The sequence below is a fragment of the Calliphora vicina genome, chromosome 3 (assembly GCF_958450345.1).
Source record: "Calliphora vicina chromosome 3, idCalVici1.1, whole genome shotgun sequence".
NCBI classification, from domain to species: domain Eukaryota; kingdom Metazoa; phylum Arthropoda; class Insecta; order Diptera; family Calliphoridae; genus Calliphora; species Calliphora vicina.
This window is the reverse complement of record NC_088782.1, coordinates 112,246,066-112,265,202: the sequence shown is the minus strand read 5'-3', so window position 1 is coordinate 112,265,202 and position 19,137 is coordinate 112,246,066.

The following is a 19,137-nucleotide window of genomic DNA, read 5'->3' as shown; positions in this document are numbered from 1 at the left end:
GGAGTGGAGCTTATATCGGAGCTATGGTTAAATATAGACCGATATTCACAAAATCCAGAAGTATGATTACTGCATACAAATTACTGATATGTGTGTAATTTCATTTTGATATCGATATGTTTTTAATATTTTTTAAGGTTAATATCTTTTTTTTTTGGAAATGGGCCTTATAGGGGAGCTATGAGCAATTATCGGCCAATCTGCATAAAATTTGGTACAGTGATATCTATATATATGAGTATAATTTTTGTCGAATTTTAGCATGATAAGTGTATTTATAAGAGATTTATGAGTACTTAACTGATTTTCAGAAGTGGACCTTATATGGGAGCTATGATCAAATATGAACCGATATTCACAAAATCCTGTAGTATGATTTCTAAATATAAATTAGAGAATTATATAAAATTTTGTTTTGATATTGATATTTTTTAGATATTTATGTAGGTTATTGTATTTTTCGGAAGTGGCCCTTATATGGGAGCTATAACCAATTATCGGCCGATCTTCATAGAATTAGGTACAGCGATTTTGGTATATATGAGGATTATTTATGTCGAATTTCAGCTTGATACCGGCATTTATAAGACATTTATGCTTATTTAAGAGATTTTCGGAAGTGTACTTTATATGGGGGCTATGGTCAAATATGGGCCGATCCAAGAAAAATTTTGTATTATAATTTTTTTTACCACGAACCTTATTTTTGCTGAATTTTATATGGATATTCCTATTCTGTAGGCATTTATAGACCATAGAACCATATTTCGGGAAAAATTTGTATGGGGGCTAGGAGAAATCATGGACAGATTCTTATAATTTTCACCAGAGTTACTCCTTTTATCATAAAAGTAACGAGTGCAAAATTGTATGATATTAGCAGTGTTGCCAGGAGCTGGCGAAAAAAGAAGCTATATTGGCTTCAAAAAAAGGCCAGAAAAAGCTAAACCGCTTTAGAAAAAAAGCCCAAAAAAAAAGCTAAAATATTATAAATTAAGAATTTTGGTTTATATTTATTTTTAAATAAAAAATTAGAAAATATGTTCATAAAATTCATCTGCTTTACTTAAAGGAAGTACTAAAAAGTTAAATACTAGATTAACCATGTCAGAAAATGGACATTGTTGGTTCTATATTTGTCCATTTGTAGTTTAATATATTCTGCCCCTGAGCCTTAAGCTTCGTAATTTTATTAGCACTTTAATTTTTCACTATCAATATGACATAATATATTTTTTTTGGTTTTACTACTTTATTATCAACGGGAAACAAATTGATTTTGCGTAGAGTTTTCATATGGTAATCTTTGTCGCAATTGCTCAATTAATTTAAATTGTCGTATTATTTTTGCCATAATCTTCACTAATTAAAACGTTCTTTATTTTATCTCTCATTCATCAAACTAGTATAAAAATGTGTCAAAAACATTAAACCATTTTCAATTTACGACGATAATGGATCAAATTCCTTGAATTATAAATCAGAAAACAGCAAATGATTTATTTACTTTTTGTACTTTGTGCAATACTGGTTTTAAAAAAAGATGGTACGCCAAATTATAATCAGTGTATTAATTACTTAAAAGTTTGGCTTTTTAGAATTGCTGGTTTGACAAAATTAAAACAAAATGGGTTTTAACACGAAGCATAGATCCACAAGACGTTTAACGGCTATTGATTGCCATCGAGTATCACAAGCCTTCAAGAGTTTGTGGGGCTCTTGTCCATTATATAATGATGAATATAATGTGTAATAACAATTTTGTCTTGAAAGAGAATTTGCTAGACATTTAAGCTTTCAGATATAAAATACTCTATTTCATTTTGAACCACTTGATATTGGCAATTGTGATTTGTTCTTTTAATACTGCACAATTCTTGAGTATGTTGAAAAGCTAAATGAAAATCAGTAATGAATTAAAATGAAAATGGTTCACAAATATAAATTTAGCCTTTTTATTTACTCTTTAGTCTCGAAATTTTTAGCCTTTTTTAATTTAAAAAAAGGCTATTTTGAAATTAAGAAAAGGCTAGAAAAAAGCCACGAAGCTAAAACCAAAATTTCGAGGCTAAAGAGTAAATAAAAAGGCTAAATTTAGCCTCAAAAAGGCTAAACTGGCAACACTGGATATTAGCTGCAATATATGTGAAAATTATCAATTTTTATTTGAGGTTGTCCCACATTTGAATTCATAACTTTGGTTCCACTATGCCGATTTCGCTGATTTTCAATACCAAACTGCTTATGACAATAGTAAACATTTTTCTTGCAACTCTACTAAGTTTGTTTGCGTATTTTGGACGTGAGCGTGTTTTACACAGACGGACAGACAGACGGACATGGCTCAATCGACTTAGAATTTCATAAGGATCAATAATATATATACTTTGTTGGGTCTCAGATGAATATTTCTCAATATTACACAGGGAATGACAAACTTATATATACCCTCATTCACCAATTATGGTGGTGGAGGGTATAAAAAAACAAAAAACTGTAGAAAAAAAATATTTGTAAAATTTTGATTTACAAGGTAAATTTTTTCAAACTTTTTTCAAAAAAGTTTAATAACTTTTGCAAATATAAAACGATTTTAATAAGTAATATCTCATTTTTTTCCATATAAATTTGTCTTTAAAACACTGTGCAAAAAATAATAGGTTTTTATAGAAAAAAGTTAAAATAACAATTGTTGAATTTGAAAAATTATTAATAAAAAACAAGTAAGAGTGCTATATTCGGCTGTGCCGAATCTTATATACCCTTCACCAAATTGTACTTCAAAATTTTAAATATTTGTAGGTAAAAAAAATTTAATTTTTTTTCCAGTTTTTTTAATTTTTTGTAAAAAATTTTTTTTTTTGATTTTTATTTAAATTTGAATTTTTTTTTTTTAAATTTTAAAATTTTTTTTTTTTAATGTTAATTTTTTTTTGTGAAAAAAAAATTCGGGTTATAATTTTTTTTTCCGATTTTGACCCATTGTAGGTCCAACTTACTATGGTCTTATATACGTGGTTGCAAATGTCTTTGAAATATCTATCATTAGATATCCATATTGTCTATATTAATGTCTTAGTAATCCAGATATATGTCAAAAATAGGTCAAAAATCGAGGTTGTCTTGGTTTTTTCTTCATATCTCAGCCATTTGTGGACCGATTTTGCTGATTTTAAATAGCAAAATTCTCGAAAGCATGTCTGACAGAATTATTGAAGATTTTGATCCCGAAGATATCTGGGGTCTTCAGAAAATTGATTTCAACAGACAGACAGACGGACAGACAGACAGACGGACATGGCTTAATCGACTCCGCTATCTATAAGGATCCAGATTATATATACTTTATAGGGTCGGAAATGAAAAATGTAGAAATTACAAACGGAATGATAAACTTATATATACCCTTCTCACGAAGGTGAAGAAGGGTTAACCATTAGGAACAAATAGGTTTATACAAAGGGGTCCAAGTTTATTTGCAAATTGTTTAAGACTTTTATTTGTATTCATCCACACTGCATCCAGTTCAAATACACACATCATTGCTTTAGTCAAGAGTTTTCTAAATGGTCATTTTTATATGTCTGTCAGTCATTATATCATAAACATACACAGATACACTAATACTAACTAACTTTTCATCTCCTAAATGTTTATGTATGGTTGGCAACATACACATACATACATTGTAAATGCAGCTTGTATGCATGTGGTTGCAGTAGGAGTGTGTCTATGTGTGTATTTATGTCCAGCAAAGTGAGTATGTATTTTTATGACACTTGTGCTTTTGGCTGTTACTAGCTGGTAGTTTGTCAGCTAATGTTACCATGATGCATTTATGGTTTTACATTTATATTGAGCTACTCTTGCTCCCCATAATACATTACTCCTGGCCCTTGGTTTTTCTTTGAGTTTTTTTTCGTTATAGCTCGAGGTTAATTTTTTTGATATTTTTAATTTTATTTTTATATATTCAGTACATGCATATTTTTTGCGTTTTGTGTTGTTTTGAAGTTGCAGTCCCCAAGTTATATATTTTTTTCTCTGATTTTTAATATGTAGTGGTTGTGGTTTTTCATATTTTTTTTCTGCATTTTTTTGTGGAGTTTTTTGTGCTTTTTGTAAAAAAAATGTAATGTTTAGAGGGAATTTTGTTTAATTAACATGATACTTTGAGAGTGACCTATTTTTTTTGTAATAAAGTTAATTAAAATTTTGTTATAGGGAATTTTTAGAAATTTTTATCAAATCATCAAGTGAGTTATTAAGTTGGACAAAGACTTTTAGAAAATATTTTTCATATTTCGCAATTTCATATTTAAGCAAAAAAATTAGAAAATCGCTGACATTTTAATAATCATTGGAATAATTTGAAAATAAATTGAAATCATTTTATAGGATTCTATTTATAATTCCTCTGCTACTTATAAATAATAATTCAGCTTAACCTTAATTTATTAATTAATTTTGCAAAAATATTTATAAATCATTTTAACATTTGCCAAAACCTTTGTTTTTATACAATTGACCCTTTTAGGTCAATTCGCTTGGCTACCAATGAATTGATCTTAATAGCAGTTTTCATATTTACAAAATAACAATTGTTTATTGAATACGTATATTTACCCTTAAAACAAATACAAATTTTGCAGATTTAATAGAATTTGTAAATGTTTGTATTTTTTTTTCTTTTTTGTATTATTGTATTTAAAAATAAAATTAAAATAAAATATAATAAAGCAAATAATTATAATAGAATGTTAATTTTATTTATTTTTCATATAAACGTTTTACCATGAAACAAATTGTTGGACAATGAACCAAAGTAATTTGCATAAATAAATAATATTGGACAAATAACAGCAGCAACAACATGTAATTATGGTTACAATAAATGTGTTTATAGACGAGTATAAACACATTAGGGTGGCCGTTATTTTGACGCTCCTAAGGTCACCTAAGCGTTTCCTGTTATCTAAAAACAAGTAAGAGAGCTATATTCGGCTGTGCCGAATCTTATATACCCCTCACCAAATTATATTTCAAAATAAAAATTTGAAATATTTTAGCTGAACAAAAATTTTTTTTTGCAGTTTTTTAATTTTTTGATAAAAAAAAATTTTTTGAATTGGTTTTTTAAAATTTTTTTTTTGGTTTTTAAATATTTTTTTTTGGTGAAAAAAAATTTGGATTAAAAAATATTTTTTCCGATTTTGACCCATTGTAGGTCCAACTTACTATGGTCTTATATACGTCGTTGCAAAGGTCTTTGCAATATCTATCATTAAATATCTATATTGTCTATATTAATGACTTAGTAATCCAGATATAGGTCAAAAATCGAGGTTGTCCTGGTTTTTTCCCCATATCTCAGCTATTTGTGGACCAATTTTGCTGAGTTTAAATAGGAAACTTCTCGAGAGCATGTCTGACAGAATTATTGAAGATTTGGATCCAGATGATATGAGGGGTCTTCAGAAAATTTATTTCAACAGACAGACAGACGGACATGGCTTAATCGACTCGGAAATGAAAAATGTAGAAATTACAAACGGAATGACAAACTTATATATACCCTTCTCACGAAGGTGAATGGTATAAAATGCTGAAAATTTTATCAAAATCAGTTAACGTTTAGAGGTTGTGCTTCTAATTTGATGTTACGAGTATTCGCGATCCATTTCAATGGACTGATGGGTCGTGCACATTTTTCACGTCAGTATTTACATTATTTATGTGTTGTGCGAGTCGGTCGTTGATGAGAAAGCCAACGTATCGTTAGTAAATATCACGAAGTATGATAAACGTTCAACATTTATTGCGTGATCTAGGATCCGGAACCTTTTCCTTCCATTAAGTTTTTTTATACCCTCCACCACCATAAGTGGTGAATGAGGGTATATATAAGTTTGTCATTCCGTGTGTAACATTGAGAAATATTCATCTGAGACCCAACAAAGTATATATATTATAGATCCTTATGAAATTCTAAGTCGATTGAGCCATGTCCGTCTGTCTGTCCATCTGTCCGTCTGTCCGTCTGTCAGTCTGTCCGTCTGTCCGTCTGTCTGTCTGTGTAAAACACGCTCACGTCCAAAATAAGCAAACAAAATTGGTAGACTTGCAAAAAAAATATTTATTGTTCTCCTAAGCAGTTTGGTAATGAAAATCAGCAAAATCGGTTCAGTGGAACCAGAGTTATGAACCAAAATGTGAGACAACCTAAAAAAAAACATTATCATTTTAAAATTGTTTTTGTTATTTGTGCAAATATGTTGCAGATAATACCATCAAATTTTACACACGTTATTGCTATGTTAAAAGGACTAACTCTGGTAAAAATTATAGAAATCGGTCCATGATTTCTCCTAGCCCCCATACAAATTTCTTCCCGAAATATGGTTCTATGGTCTGTAAATGCCTACAAAATTGCAGAATCCACACAAAATTCAGGAAAAATAAGTTTCGTGCTTAAAAAAATCATAACACCAAATTGTTTGTAGATCGGCCCATATTTGACCATAGCCCCCATATAAAGTTCACTTCCGAAAATCACTTAAATAAGCATAAATATCTTATAAATATCGCTATTAAGTTTAAATTCGTCATAAATAGTTCCCATATATACCAAAATCGCTATACCTAATTCTATGAAGATCGGCCAATAATTGGTTATATCTCTCATATAAGGACCACTTCCGAAAAACACATTAACCTACATAAATATCTAAAAAATATCAATATCAAAAGAAAATTTTATATAATTCTCTAATTTATATTTAGAAATCATACTACAGGATTTTGTGAATATCGGTTCATATTTGATCATAGCTCCCATATAAGGTCCACTTCTGAAAATCAGTTTAGTACTCATAAATCTCTTCTAAATTGCTTTATCATGATAAAATTCGACAAAAATAATAAGTATATACATAGAAATTACTGTTCCAAATTTTACGCCGATTGACCGATAATTTTAACCTTAATAAATATTTAAAATAAATCGATATCAAAATGAAATTACGCAAAGATCAGTAATTTATAATATCCATATTTAACCATAGCTCCCATATAAGGTCCACTCCCGAAAATCACTAAACTCCTCATAAATTTCTTACAAATAGTTATCAGGTTGAAATTCGAAACAAATTTGTTCAATATATATATACAAAAATCGATGTACCCAATGTTACGATGAAAGGCCCATAATTGGTCATAGCCTCCATATAAGAACCACTTCCGGAAAACACAATAACCTGCACAAATATCAAAAAAAATCTGTACTGAACCAAAATTTTACACCGATCAGTAATTTGTATTCAAGAATCGTACTACAAGATTTTTGAAATATTCGTCCATAATTCGGCATAGCTCCCATGTAAAGTCCACATTTGTTAACAACGTTGTTTATATGAAATTCTACAAAAATAGCCCTTAAATACTTAGGACCATAATAGGTCATAGCATAAATATTTTAAATAAAAATAGTACACAGATCAGTAATTTTCATTCAAAAATCATAATACTGAATTTTGTGAATATTGGTCCATAATTGGCCACAGCTCTCATATAAATACATAAAAATCACGTAAAAATATTTTATGACAATCGAATCATAATAGGTCATAGCTCCCACAACCAAATATTTGGAAATTTGTCTAAATATATTTGTATACCCTTTTTTATACTCTGTTTCTTCACTTGAGGTTAAAAGGGAAAAATGTTGATCCAAACGTATTAACTAATTATTAAGTATATAAATTGTTAAATTTCATACGTTCTAATAGGAATTTCAGTTATAAATTGCTGAATTAGATACAATTTTTTGTACATTTGAAATAAAATATCTTCCGCGTAAAGTAGTCTTTCTAACAATTGTTATATTATTTCAGTTTTTATACCATCATATTATGTGGAGGGTATTTAAGATTCGGCACGGCCGAATATAGTACTCTTACTTGTTTTATAGTTATTTCTGTCACTTCATTCGAACAGGTAGCCCATCGTTATTTAAAATCTACCACACTTTTGGCCACCTTTTTGTGCTCTTCAATTCTCTTTTAACAAGAGCACAATATCTCTTCACTGGCCTCAGCTCTAGGCAGTTCGTACAAATAACTCATTATTGTTCTTGTACCACTCACTACCATGTTTACCATAGCAACAGGATGGCAAATTAGGCCAAGAAGTCTTATAAATGAAAGCATCCTCTTTTGTAAATATTCCTTGATGTAAATTTCTGTATTTATAGAGAGGCCTTTGTAACAAATGTTTGGCTTCTTTTGCCGCAACTGCATATTGTTTGACATGCCAAGAATTTTTTGGAAAAATGTTCTGCTTTTGGATCCTAAACTTTTCTACAACATTCCCTCGAGCATCAGAAACATAAAAATATTGACCCGCAAGCTGCGACACATTTTCCAGAACATACGTTTCATCATCTGAATAACGGATGACGAAGTTATAAGTTTTTATAAAAATGTGACTTCAATTTCTGTGCTCGGTCTTTTTGTCCTAAATTTTTAGCAGAGTTCCTGTCAGGAAACTTTTTGAGCCTTGTATGTTTTTGAACCTGCTTAAGCTTTTACTGAGATAACCGGGATGCTTTCCTACCGAATGTGTTGGAAGCTCTTTTCAAAATGCTTTCAATTTATTGGCTTGGAAAACATCATGTGGACCATTCCTTCTACCTGAACAAGGTTTTCTATCACCGGACAAGTTCTTCCGATACTGTTTAATAACATTGGAATCAGTTGGACGGCAGACCTTTGATAGTTTGGCAAACTTTTTGTAGGAACAAGTTGGGTTTTGTTGAAAATATTTAATATTTCTAGTACTCACTTTCTTCTGGTCACTTATTTTAATCAGATTACCAACAAATGAACATAACTGGGTTAAAAGTTTTAAAGAAAACGTGTATTAAGGTTTTTTCGATCTCACTCCTTAGTAGGAATGATTTATCCATTGTTTACAAAAGGACAAGGAAATGTCACATAGTAAGTCTAACCTTCAGACATCAATGCAACTCTTTTCGCCAAATAATCAGCAATACAATTACCCTCAATCAGAGCTGTAAATGAATCATTCTTTTTTGATTTTAATTCATTATGAATTAGCTAAATTTTGAATTAATTCATTGAATTGAAAAAATGAATTGAATGAAATTTGAATCAATTTAAACGAATTAGGCAGAAATGAATTTCAATTCATTTCCAATTCAAATGAATTTGTAAAAATGAGTTGCAATTCATTTACAATTCATTTGAATTGAATTGATTTTGAATTAATTCAAATGAATTAGAAAAAAGAATTAGCAATTCAAATGAATGATTCAAAAATGAGTTGCAATCAATCAAATTCAAGAGCAGATCTCTAGGGGGAATGAAAGATTTCTCCTACCAAAATGAAAATATCCAGTACAAAAATTGAAAAGCCTTGTCCTGTATACGCGCCTGATCAATGAAAACATGGTGTTTGGGGTTTATTTCTTCAAGAAGAACTAGATTTAATTAGAATGCATCATTTACCTTAAACAACAATAGCTTTTTAAAATTATCATCTGAAAGAAATCCGCGTTTAGGGATGTTTAGAATAGAGGCGTACGAAAATAATATTTCAACACCAGCTGACGATGGTAACGGCACATTATATTTAAAGGATGACTTTTTAACCGTTGATTAATTATACTGCATACTTAATGACATTGAAGAATCTGCTAAATATGCTGCGAATTTCGCGTCGGAGTTGGAAATGAATTGCTAATTTTTTTTCTAATTCATTTGAATTAATTCAAAATCAATTCAATTTAAATAAATTGTAAATGAATTGAATTAATTCAAAATCAATTCAATTCATTTGAATTGGAAACGAATTGCAATTCATTTTTACCAAATTCATTTGAATTGACTCAAATTTCATTCAATTCATTTTTTTGTGTGAATGATTCGCGAATTAATTCAAAAATGAGTGATTCATTTACAGCTCTGCCCTCAATATCACTGTGACCACGTACCCATATCACTGCAACTTTTGAATTGCATTAAGAGATGCCTGGAATTGCTGGACTAAACTCGATTTCACATAAACATCTGTCAGGGATATAATTGCAGCTTGGCTTTCAGTATATACACGAGTATTCCTACCAGATATTCTGTTATATCTGAGGCAGTTAGCCACTCTTTCAGTAGCCAATACTTCAGCCTGTAAAATACTACCAATTTCTGTATATAGACTGCTCCACCAACTCTATTCATTTTTTATAGCCGTTCGTATGATGGATTCATTATGCCAGAAACCATCTTCTAGTTCCGCACTGGCCAGAGTTGAGAAAAGAAATTCCTCGCGAAGAAAGGAGTTGGAGTGCAGTAATCTATATGATCGAGAAGTGTTTGTATACCTACTAGTCTTGAAAAAAACTAATAACTGGATTTCCCGCTGATATTCACAACAATTTTTTTATTATTACAGCTGAATTTTGTTTTTTCTTTGGACGTAGTGAGAGTTGCTATAGTGCTAAAATACTTACTCTGAGAAACAAAACTCAATTCAACACATTCTTATTGGAAAAAGATGTACATTTTTTTTGTTGCGTAAAAACGTCCACCATAAAATACATTGCGGGAATTCCCGTCAAACTTCCATAAGAAATACATGTATGTAAAACTAATTTACGGATAAAAAAATATATAAAAAATAATTTTTGTAGCGGTTTTATAAAGTTTTTTTTCTTAAAAAATGGAAAATAAAAATTGGGCGTCTAAAATATAAGAAGATTCTGAAGAGTTAACGGGATATTCAAGCTTTAACAACACCGGCGATGTAAGCGATGATAATGGTGCGCTTGATGAATCTGATCAAGAAGATTCTTATCAGGAGGATGATGGTACATTTTCTACATATATTGAAACATATTGTAATGAATTTGATGAAATTTTGCATGAGAATACAAAGTTGATATCATTGTTTCTATTTAACGAATCAGGGGGCGTCTGTGGCGAAATTCAAAAATTCACCTCAAATGATGGCTACACTTTAAATGCTGAAATTTATGCAGGAAAAGTTATAGAAGATACGACAGGATCGAAAACAAAAACTGTAGTCTTGAAACTTATGGGTCCATTTATTTATGGATAACTACTACAACAGCGTTGAATTGTCTCAAACGCTACTTACGTTTTAATCGCAAGTGAAATCCTAAATGTATAACCACCAAAAAACTAAATAAGGGAGAAATGATTTGGAGAAGAACTGGAAATGTTTACGTTACAAAATGGAAGGGCAAACGCGATGTTTTATCCATAACTACGACACATCACCCATGTCTTATCGAAGTATCCAATAGAAGAGGCCAAAATAAGATGAAACCAATAGACGTTGTTGCTTATAATGAAAATATGGGAGGAATTGATCGATTAGACCAACTATTATCATATTATTCTAGTACAAAAAGAAACTATTAGGTGGTATAAAAAGGTCCTGTTTCATTTCCTGGATTTGGGGCTGTGTGGAATTCTTTTTTTATTTATAAAATCTTTCATCCTAAAACCACGTTTTTATACTTCAGAGATGACAGGATAACAAATTTCTTTGATATACCTGCCAATTTAGCTGAATGCAAGGATCTCGTGAATTACATATTGTTGGCAACAGCCAAAAACCATAATTAATAATCTGGCAACCCCACACTTTTTGAATTAAACGATATATTTTGTTCTCCTTTTTGTTATGTTAGTTCTTTATTTTACCTTGATTAATAAACATCGTTAATAGAATTAATAAATTGTTTAATTATAATTGTACCAACGTACAATCATAACAGTGGCGACGAGGATTATTTTTTTTTTTAAAAAAGGAACTCACGTGAATCTCGGGAATGAATAATACACTGGAAAGTGTCATGACCAAACTGTTGGTGCAACAAAATGAGGCCGCATCGCGTCAGCAGAGTCTGATCGAATCACTTGCTAGTATGATACGGACATCATCGTTGGCAGACACTTCACAGACAGTTCCCAGTACGGGGCAGGAACAATTGATGGATGTATTGTCCAAAAGTATCAATGAGTTTTGTCATGATCCAGATTCGGAATTGTATTTTTCAAACTGGTACAGCCGTCACGAAGCACTTTTCTTAGAAGACGCCAAATCACTTGACGACGCATCGAAGGTTCGGCTAATTCTACGAAAATTGAACCAGCAAGTGTACGGAAAATATGCAGATTTTTTATTACCTAGGAAACCACATGATCTCAAATTCAATGAGACACTTACTACACTTTCGCAATCAAGGTAAGGGAGGTAATAAAACGTTTTAAGGAACACGGCCTTACAATTCGCTGGGAAAAATGTGAAATTTTGGAATCATCAATAAAGTATCTTGGACATGTGATAGACAGCAAGGGCATTCACCCGGATCCTTCCAAGGTTGAATCAATTAGAAATATGCCACGCCCAAACAATGTGTCTGAACTTCGATCATTCTTAGGTGCCATTAATTATTATGGTAAGTTTATAAATTGTATGCGGGACATCCGTCAACCTCTGGGTGATCTATTGAAGAATGAGGCAAAGTGGGAATGGACGAAGGAATGCGAGTCATCATTCCATGAATTTAAAAGATTACTACAATCCAACCTTTTGTTGACACACTACGATACCAAACTTCCTATTTTTGTTGCTGCGGACGCATCTACGGTCGGTATTGGAGCACAAATTTTCCACAAGATGCCAGATGGAACACAAAAGGCTATTTATCATGTTTCAAGGGCACTGACGTCAACGGAACAAAGGTATAGCCAGATAGAAAAGGAAGCATTGGCTTTGGTTTATGGATGTACGAAATTTCATCGTATGATTTATGGGCGTACTTTTACGTTATTGACGGACCATAAACCTCTACTTTCTATTTTCGGCTCTAAAAAGGGTATACCTACGCACACTGCAAATCGTTTGCAAAGATGGGCCCTTATCCTGATGAGTTATAATTTCGAAATTCAATATGTTAACACCAAGGAATTCGGAAATGTAGACATGCTTTCTCGCCTCATTAACAATCAACACCAAGACGAAGATTTTGTGGTAGCGGTTGTACAAACGGAGGATGATATACAATTTGTACTGCAAGACAACATTAAACACATACCAGTAACACAGAAAATGGTTCGTATCGCTACAAACAAGGATGCTACGCTACAGAAGATAATGGAATTTATACAAGATGGGTGGCCTGGCTCCCCGAAAATGATATCAACGGATACTGAACCTTTCTATAACCGTAGAGAATCTTTGTCTATTGTTGACAATTGTATTATGTCTGGCGACCGAGTGGTAATTCCACAGGTATTTCGCAAACGAATTTTAAGACAACTTCACAAGGGTCATCAAGGCGTTGAACGTATGAAGGGTCTCGCTAGGTCGTTCGTTTATTGGCCAAGAATCGATGCCGAAATTGCTGATTATGTTAAGCAGTGTGGAAATTGTGCAATGTCTGCAAAATCTCCAACAAAGGCCTTACTTAGTTCATGGCCGACACCAGATGAGGTTCTGGATCGCGTACACATCGATATTGCAGGACCATTGCGTGGTAAATACTATTTTATTTTGGTAGATGCTTTTTCTAAGTGGCCAGAGGTTGCACAGGTCTCTACAATTTCATCAAAGGAGATTACGAATCATGTTCATGAATTCATCAGTCGCTATGGTCAACCAAAAGTCATCGTGTCTGATAACGGAACTCAGTTCGTCAGCACAACTTTCAAATATTTTTGCGAAGAGAGAGGAATTCATCACATATGCACACCACCGTATCATCCCCAATCCAACGGTCAGGCAGAGCGGTTCGTGGATACGATAAAGAGGGCGCTTGAAAAATCATATTGTGATGACTTCCCAGACGACAAGGTCAACTTATTATATTTTCTATCACAATACAGGGCAACTCCCAACCCAAATGCACCGAATGGTAAAAGTCCTTCCGAATGTTTTATTGGTCGACGCCTTCAAATACCTTTGGACCTTTTAAAGACATCACCAGCATCAGTTGGGAAGCGAAACACTGTTATGGAACAGGCTTACAATACGAAACATGGAGCGAAGATACGTTATTTCAAGCCAGGCGATAAGGTTTATGCACGGGTCTTCAATAAGAATAAAATGTCATGGACATCCGGCGAGATAATAGAACGAGTTGGGGACGTAATCTACAATGTACTTTTATCCACACGAAGACGGAATACACTTATTAGATCTCACGTAAATCAGTTACGCGAGCGATTTTCGAATGAATTATCATTGCCTGATTCATACGAGGAATTAAATACGGCAGAAACGGTTGATACATACACTGAAGACGATACTGAACATCGACAATGATTCCGGAGGTACCAGCTGAAGTCGAACCGTATCGTAACCAGGAGCGTGACAATCTTTACGGTGTTGTCCAAAATTTGGAACCCCGAAAATCTACTCGAAATCATCGCGCTCCCAGACGTTACTCCCCATCTTGAAAAAGGGGAGATGTTGGCAACAGCCAAAAACCATAATTAATAATCTGGCAACCCCAGACTTTTTGAATTAAACGATATATTTTGTTCTCCTTTTTGTTATGTTAGTTCTTTATTTTACCTTGATTAATAAACATCGTTAATAGAATTAATAAATTGTTTAATTATAATTGTACCAACGTACAATCATAACACATATCATCAAAGGACGTCTTCTAAAACCACAAGGGGAATCTCCTTCAATAGATTTGACCATTCAGCACTTTCCCAGAACAACATGGAAATTTAGGTAAAACTAAAAGTTATCAAAAGAGATGCAAGTATATGAAAAAATATGTGATTCTCTTGGTAGCTACAGCCAATATACGTTTCTGACAACAATCTTCATAGTGTTTCCAGGAAGGTTTTCCAGAATTCTTCCTAAGTATTTTGCGCTATCCGAGCAATCAGTTCAAGGCCATGTTCCACAAACGTGGTGATAGGACAGATCTAGAGATCGTAGTCGTCTCAAGTTTAGATCGGATGTTCCTATAATAAGCATTCAAAATTTGCCACAACCGGGGGTTGAACTCGCGGTTAGATTTATGTTTGACTTGGCTACAAAATAATGTATTCAGGAAGTTGCTAAATTGTAGTTATATTTAAAATTGTAAGTGAAGTTTTTGCTGGGAACTTTGTACAAATACTAGACGTGCCTCTAGACGTTACGCGATTTTGATAAAATGTTTATTATTTGATTTATAGCTGACGGAGAACAATAAACTACCAATTTTTTAGCAATCTAAATCGAAATATAAGGGCCTCCCTAATACTAATACAGACATGCATACATTCATAGATGGATGTGTATGTATATACCTATATTGTTGTAAATGTAATGTTGATGTTGTAGTTGTTATTGAAATAACAATAATAATGATTTAACAGTTTTGTTGTTTAGCTTCAATTAAATATAAACCATTGATAATATTTATACACAAATACTTATAAACACACATACACATTAATATTGGTATATACATACATAAACATATTTACAGCTACATAGTTAGACACTTTGCTAGATAAACACAATTATAAACACGCTTAAACGCAAATACTCATACTCATACACATACATACATATTTACTTGTGAAATTTTGCACTTACACACACAGATATTTAAACTGATGGTATATGCCAACATTTATGTCAAATGCATAAAAAACATAAACTTCCCAGGAGGTTTTTAGTTGCTTTTACTAGACCTCCAACAAATACTTCTATGGAAAATTAAATGTACAAACTCGGTCAAGCCCGACCATATAATACCCTACACCAAGTAAATGAGTAAAAATATTTTTCTTTTAAAATATCAATAATTTATATTTTTGAGTGATTTTCGGAAGTGGGCCTTATATGGGAGCTATGACCAATTATGGACCGATCACCATAAAATTAGGTCGTGTGATTTATGTCTATATTAAAGTTACCTATGTTGAATTTTGTGTGTATACCAAAATTTTTAAGCGATTTATGCACTTTAAAGTGATTTTCGGAAGCGGGTCTATATGGGAGCTATGACTAATTATGGACCGATCGCAACAAAATTTGGTGACATGAATTTTGTATATATAAAACTTATTTGGAGCGAAATTTGTGTAGATACATAGATAAATTAAACATTTATGACCGATAAAGTTCAATTTCGAGGGGACATTTGTATGGGGGCTAGGTGAAATAATGGACCGATTTCAGCCAGTTTCAATAGGCTTGGTCCTTGGGCCGAAAAAATAATATTTACCAAATTTTATCGAAATATCTTCAAAATTGCGACCTGTACTCTGCGCACAAAGTTTACATGGACAGCCAGCCATCCAGCCAGCCGACCAGACGGACGGACGGACATCGTTTAATCGACTCAGAAAGTGATTCTAAGTCGATCGGTATACTTTAAGGTGGGTGTTAGACTAATATTTTTGGGCGTTACAAACATCTGCACAAACGCATAATACCCTCCCCACTATGGTGGTGTAGGGTATAAATATTCAAAATCTATATAGATACAGACATATTAGGGAACGGCTTATTAGAAAACAGTTCGAGGAGACTGTCCCAAACTAGTGATTTTTCTTTTACAAGGGGTGACAAGTAGTTACATGACTAGTTATTTTAACATGTGCATGTCCTAAGCAGCGATTCAATTGAACCTTTTTGATTACAATGATAACTGGTCCAAAGTAGTCAACGCTTTGGATGCACATACTGGTTACATAGAGTCAGTTACTACTACCTAACTAACTGGTGATCACGATCAGCTATATAACTAGTTATTTTAACATGCATGGGAGCTAATTGAGCTCAAGTAGTTAATTTAAAAGTTATATCATTGAAAGTCCAATAATCGATTGCTTGTAAAAAACCTTCATCCCACAACTGTCCAATATATTACATCTGGTTGGTAAAATAACTACTTTTTTAAAGTACACTCTAGGTTACTTAGAGATACTAAAGTGACAATTAACTTCACGCTAGATTACCTGGGATGTATAAAGTAACGAATTGACTTCTCTCTGTATTACACAGAACACATACGTGTCAAATGTCCCAAATTAAAGAAATTGGAGTCTGCCAAGTGTTCAGACATTAGAGACAATTACTGTCTGTAAGGGATACATTGAGTACTTGCTTAACTGCAGGGATATTAGGAAACAGCTTATTTGTGTAAGAGGACACAAATATATTGGCTTTACAATAGATGGCGCATCGTTTGAACACTTATTATTACATACTCGTCATTTATTCTCACTTAGTTATTGAACATTTTGGCTTCAAAAATTTAGATTTTTGTATCAACGAATCATCATATGCGGGAAGTTTTGCTTTACTTCTTTAATTTGAAAAAAGTGCCGCTGAAGCACACCCATTGCTCACCAAAGCTTATGGTGAATGTCTTCCATCGGTTTCAATGTGCCAGAAATAGTTTATTTGGCTCAGAAGTGCTGATTTTGACACGGAAGACAAAGATCGCCCAGGCTAGCCAAAAAAGTTTGAAAGCCTAGAATTGGATGCATTACTCCATGAAGATTGTTGTCAAACTCAAAAAAAAGATTGCAAAATCATTAAGATCTACTAAAGCAGCACTTTCAAAATGTTTGCGAGCATCTGGAATTATCCAAAAGCAAGAAATTTTTTTCTAGTCTCCGCTCTATGTTCATAACACACACCATTGAGTATTGCATACATTGAATTCGACCCTCGTATCCATTCAACTCCACCATCAAAATAAGATGAAGGCTATATGGATTTTATCATTCTAATTGTCGCGACACCACATTATTATATCGAACTGGTTCATTGTGGTTCCAAATCAAAATCTAGGTGAACAAAATTATAAAAATCGGTATCTTTAGAATTTTTTTCGGGAGCTAACAATCTATTCTACTTCAATACCAATGGGTTTTTCAATTGGATATTTCGTTTTCACGACAGAAGCGCCAGAAGTTAAAAAAATTTTGAATCATATTTTTGTTAATTTTTTTTAATATTTTACTGCTTTACTTAATTACATATATCTCAATTGTTTTACCATAGAGAAATTCATACTTCAAAACATAGATAAACATTGATATAGGCTTTTCTTAAGTGTATATCTTATATTTATGGGCCTCTCCATTTTCCTGTTAAAGTCCTATAAACTTGGTTCTCGAATATACTGATATTTTTTTTGCAAGAATATTATATAGCTTCCAATGACTATATACATCATTTAAAGAAACTTCTGGGGAATGTCTTTGTAAAAAATTTTAGCCGCCAGCACCAACTTTGAGATCATAAGCACCTTTATAAGCCTTGTGAAATATTGTTACGATATCTCCAATAGTTCCCGAGATACCAAATTATTTCAAAACAAGTAAGAGGCTGTACCGAATCTTATATACCCTTCACCAAATTATACTTAAAAATATTTTTATTTAAACGAAATTATTATTTGGTTTTTTAAATTTTTTTATTTTAACAAAATTATTTTTTTAAATTTTTTTTAAAAACTTTTTTTTCCCAAATTGTTTTTTAATTTTTTTAAAAAAAGTTTTTTCCAATTTTTTTTTAAATTTTTTGAATTTTTTAAAAAAAAATTTTTGATGGAAAAAAAATTCAGGTTAAAAAATATTTTCCCGATTTTGACCAATTGTAGGTCCAACTTACTATAGCCTTATATACATCGTTGCAATGGACTTTGAAATATCTATCATTAGATATCCATGTTGTCTATATTAATGACTTAGTTATCCAGATATAGATCAAAAATAGGCCAAATATCGAGGTTTTTCCGGTTTTTTTCTAATATCTTGTATTTCTGTAGGTTATTTGGTGGCTTCGGAAAGTTGATTTCAACATACAGACAGACGGACATGGATATATCGACTTCGCTATCTATAACGATCCAGAATATATATACTTTGTGGGGTCGCAAATGAAAAATGTAGAAATTACAAACGGAATGACAGACTTATATATACCATTGCCACTCATGACAAATGTATCTAAACCAGTGTTTAAAAAGCTACGATATCTAACAAATTTTTAACTGTTGCTACAACTACTGCTTCAAAAAAGTGTATGTAGCGGTAGCAGTAGCATTTGTCTTTTTTCGTT